Here is a 5,305-nt window from a genome sequence, read left to right as displayed (position 1 = left end):
TTCTGAGTTCAACTTAATTTTTCCATTCTGGTCCTCTGGCAGCCAGCACAGTACGGTGGCCACAAATAGGCTAGGCTAAACCTGTGATCCAATATGAAACAGCCACGGCCAGCCAGCACCACATGCCCGTAGACATAGCAGGTGGCTTTAAGAAAGTAGTTGAAGGAGCTATCTGTTCCTAGGGGAAAGGCCAGGGCCCCATGTACCAGCAGCTGAGAGGGGATCCTCCTTTCCTGAGGTCCAGCTTTGAGATTCTTTTTTGATATGTCTTTGTCTGGTTTTGGTATCAGGATAATACTTGCCTCAGAATGAGTTTGAAAGTATTCCCCCTTCCTCTATTTTTTGGAATAGTTTCCGTAGGAATGGTATTAATTCTTCTTTAATTTAGATGTTTGGTAGTATTCAGCAGTGAAGCCATCAAGTCCCAGGTTTTTATTTACTGGGAGACTTTTTATTACAACTTCAATCTCATTAGTTGCTATTGGGCTGTTCAGGTTTTGGATTGCATCCTGGTTCAATCTTGGAAGATTGTATATATCTAAGAATTTGTTCATTTCTTTTAGATGTTCCAATTTACTGGCATAGAGTTGCTCATAATAGCCACTAATTATCCTTTAGATTTCTGCAGTGTCCATTGCAATGTCTCCATTTTAAATTTCTGATTCCCCATATTTGTATCTTCTCTCTTTTTTTCTTAGTCTGGCTAAAGGTTTGTCAATTTTGTTTAACTTTTCAAAAAGACAACATTTTTTTCATTGATCTTTTTTATTTTTTAATTTTGATTTCATTTATTTCTGGTCTACTCTTTATTATTTCTTTTCTACTTGTAGGGCTGAGGGCCCCACAGGGTCGTGGGGTGTCCCTTATGCTGTGCTGAGGCACAGGATCTGAGAAATAAAGAGACAGGACACAGAAGTACAAAGAAAATGCAGCTGGGCTCTTGGGGGCCACGCCACCTATAAGTGGAGTCAGGCAAGGCCCCAAGTGTCCAGAAGCGTGTGTATTTATTGTGTATAGGTTAGGGGGCAGGGTAGTGAGTGAAGTTATCTTTAAGGATAGTGATAGGGTCATGAGCAATAAAACAAGGGGTCCACCCCCATTAGCTCACTGAGGCATGGAGGTGGGTCATACGCACGGAAGAGGGTGCAGTGTGCAATACCTCTATCTACGGGCATGCACTTTTAAGAAGATTTATGGGAGGATGCTTTAAGTCACACAGCAGTGACAGAGCTGACAGGTCTACTGCCGCCTGCTGGCAGCTTCCAATGAGTTCTATAGAAGGATGCTTTATAAGCAGCACAGTAGCAAGAGCTGATAAAGTTCACAGTCACCAAGTTGCGATTATCTGGAGGGGTTTTGAGCCCTTGGATGCTCGAGGGATTGCCAGTCTGAGGGCAGTGTTCCACAAGAACTAGAGCAAGGTCCTACAACTCCTCTATCAGGAGGAGTGGCTCTTGACCCAAGCCTGCCATACAGCAGGTGTCATTACGATACTGAACGCTGCCACCTGGGCCATGGATTCTTGTCCTGGTATAACTGTTTTTCCCTTAAATCATGCTCTGTACTGTGTCTGTTCCAGACATTCCTCTGACTATAAGCTGCTTATTCCTTAATTCATGCTCTGCACTGTATCTACTCTAGGCATTCCTCCGATTATGAACTAAGATATATATATATATTTGGAAATAACTGAGTGATAAGATATTCTTTAGATACTAGTTCTATGATCTAATATATGATTATATATAGAGGATTATATAAAGAGAAATAACTAGAAAGGGAAATAAGTAGAAACACTATAAGCTGAGATATTCTCCAAGCCCTAATTCTATAAACTAATGTATGATTATATAACAGATTATATAAAAGGAAATAACTGAGTAGTAACACGATAAACTGAGATATTCTTCAGGCCTTAATTGTGCCAGGATTCTGCTTAGCCCTCCTTCTTTGGTACCTATACGGGGGGTTACCCACTCTACTAATTTTGGGTTTGCTGAACTCTTGTTTTTCTAGTTCTTTAAGATGCATCATTTGATTGTTTATTTAAAATGTATTCTTTTTTTTTTTTGCTATGTAAATTTTGGTATGTTGCTTTCCATTATCATTTGTTTCAAGAGTTTTTTTGAAGTTCTTTCTTAATTTGTTTATTGACCCTCTGGTCATTCAGGAACATATTGTTTAATTTCTATGTATTTGTATAGCTTCCAATATTCCTATTGTTATTAATTTCTAGTTTTATTCTATTATGATAAGAGAAGATGCTTGACACTATTTCAATTTTTTAAATGTTTTTAGTCTTGTTTTGTGACCTAACATATAGTCTATCCTTGATACTATGATTTGAGGAGAAGAATGTGTACTCTGTAGCTCTTAGATAAAATCTTCTGTAAATATCTGTTAGGTTCATTTGGTCTAAAGCGCAGATTAAGTCTGATGTTTCTTTGTTGATTTCTGTCTGGAAGATCTATCTGTCCAATGCTAAAAGTAGGGTGTTGAAGTATCTAGCTATTATTGCATTGGAGACAACCTGTCTCTTTAGCTCTAATAATATATGCTTCATATGTCTGGGTGCTCCAGTGTTGGGTGCATACATATTTAAAATTGTTACATCCTCTTGCTCAATTGAGCCCTTTATTATTATATAGTGTCCTTCTTTGTCTCTTCTTATAGTTTTTGTCTGAAAATCTATTTAATCTGACATAAGTATAGTTAATTCTGCTCTTTTTTTGGCATCTATTGGCATAGAATATCTTTTTCCATCCCCTTATTTTCAGTCTATGTGTGTCTTTATAGGTGAAGTGTGTTTCTTGTAGGCAATAGATCTATGGGTCTTGTTTTTTCAAGATAGCCTGACTTTAAGCTTATTAATTCTTTCTTCTACTTGCTCAATTCTGCTATTAAAGGACTCTGATGCATTCTTCAGTATGTCGATTGCATTTCTTAGCTCCAGAATTTCTGCTTGATTCTTTTTAATTATTTCAATTTCTTTGTTAAGTTTATCTGTTAGAACTCTGAATTCCTTCTCTGTGTTGTTTTGAGTTTCTTTGAGTTTTCTCAACACAGCTATTTTGATTTCTGTGTTTGAAAGTTTATATATCTCTGTTTCTCCAGGATTGGTCTTGGGTGCCTTATTTGGCTTGTTTGGCGAGGTCATATTTTCCTGGATGGTGCTGATGCTAGTGGATGTTCTTCATTGTCTGGGCATTGCAGAGTTAGGTATTTATTGTAGTCTTCACTGCCTGGGTTTGCTTGTAGCTGTCCTTTTTGGGAAGGCTTTCCAGATGCTTGAAAGGTCTTGAATCTTGTGATCTAAGCTGTATCTGCTTTAGAAAGGCACCTCAAGCCCAGTAACGCTGTGGTTCTTGCAGACTTGCACAAGTACCACGTTGATGGTCTCGGAGAAGATCCAGGAGAATTCTCTGGATTATCAGGCAGAGATTCTTACTCTCTTTTCTTGTTTTCTTCCAAACATACAGGATTTCTCTCTTTCTGTTCTGTGCTACCTAAAGCTGGGGGTGGAGTGACACAAGCACCCTACTGGCCACCACCTCTATAACTGTGCTGTGTTAGACTTGAAGCCAGCACAGTGCTTACTGGGTCTCACCCAAGGCCTGCTGCCACCACTCTCTGGCCACTCCCTGCATTACCTTAAGGACATGAGACTCTCTAGCAGGTGGCAAAGCCAGTCAGGCCTATGCCCTTCCCTGCAGGGCAGCAAGCTCCCCTAAGCCCTGGGTGGATCCAGAAGTACCATCTGGGAGTCAGGGACTAGAGCAAAAACGCTTAGAGGGCTACCTGGTGTTCTGTTGTATGGCAGCTGAACTGGAACTCTAACCACTAGATGCAGTCCTTCCCGTTCTTCCCTCTCCTTTCCAAAGGCAAAGAGCCTCACCCTATAGCCACTGCCACCCAGGCCACAAGAAGTATTTCCAGACTACCGCCAATGTTCCCTTAAAGCCCAACATCTCTTAAGTCAACTTACCATAAATGCTACCTGTCTTGGGGCTCACTTGTCAAGGAAGTGGACACACCTCTGGCCCAGCGCAGGTCCAGAAATGCCGTCCCAGAGTCAAGTCCCGGAACAGGGGACACCAGGAGCCTGCTTGGTTCTTTACCCTTCTGTGGCCATGCTGGTACCTAAGGTGCAACACAAAGTTCTCTTTACTGTTTCCTCTGCTTTTCTCAAGCAGAAGGAGTTTTGCCCCAGAGCCACCACAGCTGATAATATCCTGCATCTCACCTGAAGCCAGCAAGTCTCACAGGGATAACCGAGGCCCTTGATGTAGTACTTGAGTATTGCTGCTGGTTATTCAGGGCCCAAGGGCTCTTCAATTAGCAGGCAATACATGCTGCCAGGACTGGGTCCTTTTTTTCAAGGCAACAGTTTCCCTTCTGGCCCAGGGTGTCTCTGGAAATGTCATCTGGGAGCTAGGGCCTATAATGGGGGTATCATGACTCTGACTGGTGCCCTGTTTTTCTGTGGCTGAGCTGGTATCCTAGATGCATGACAAAGTCCTTTCTACTCTTCCTTTTCCTCTTCTCAAGCAGAAGAAAGGGGGGTCTTTTGGCGCCATAATTTGTGCAGCCTGGGTTTATGGTAGGGTTGAAGCCAGCACTCTCTTAGCTGCCCCAGCTAGTGTCTCTATATGACACACACAGTCCCAGTTCACTGTCTCTGGGCCTAGTTCAGCACCAGGACTTGCCTAAGAGTTTCAGTCTTTATGGCCCAAATTGCCTTTAAAGTTTACTTGAAGACACAGAGTGTTACAGCCCTTGGTGGTAAGGTTTGCAGGCACTCAAGTTCTAATTGTTGGGATCAGTGATTCTTCCCTAGTGAAGGCTGGTTTAAATGCTCCCTCTGTGGGTGGTTGCCAGCTGAATTTGGTCCAGTTTTCCTTTCTGTTCTAAGAAGACCGCACTGAGTTCAATGCCTCACAATTGCTGTGTTCTTCCTTCCCCAGAACCTAGAGACACTCTCCACACCATGCCACCATGGCTGAAAGGTGCGGGAGGGGTGGCAACCTTGATTTAGGACTGTTTTTCCTATATCTTCAGTGCCCCTTACAGTCATATGAAGTTACAACCAGGTACTATGAGTGCTCACCTGATTTTTGGTTGGTATGAAGGTATTTATTTCTGTGTAGACAGTTGTTAACCTGGTGTTCTTGTGGTGGTGGGACAGACTATCAGTGGAGCCTTCTATTCTACTATCTTGCTTTGCCTCCTCCTCCCTGGAAAACTAATTTTTAAAAATCAGTTCTCCACAAATTGATATATATTCTTCTTTTTTTTTTTTTTTAAA

This window comes from Cebus imitator, unplaced genomic scaffold, assembly GCF_001604975.1.
Source record: "Cebus imitator isolate Cc_AM_T3 unplaced genomic scaffold, Cebus_imitator-1.0 Scaffold446, whole genome shotgun sequence".
Taxonomy (NCBI): domain Eukaryota; kingdom Metazoa; phylum Chordata; class Mammalia; order Primates; family Cebidae; genus Cebus; species Cebus imitator.
This window is presented reverse-complemented; position numbering follows the sequence as displayed.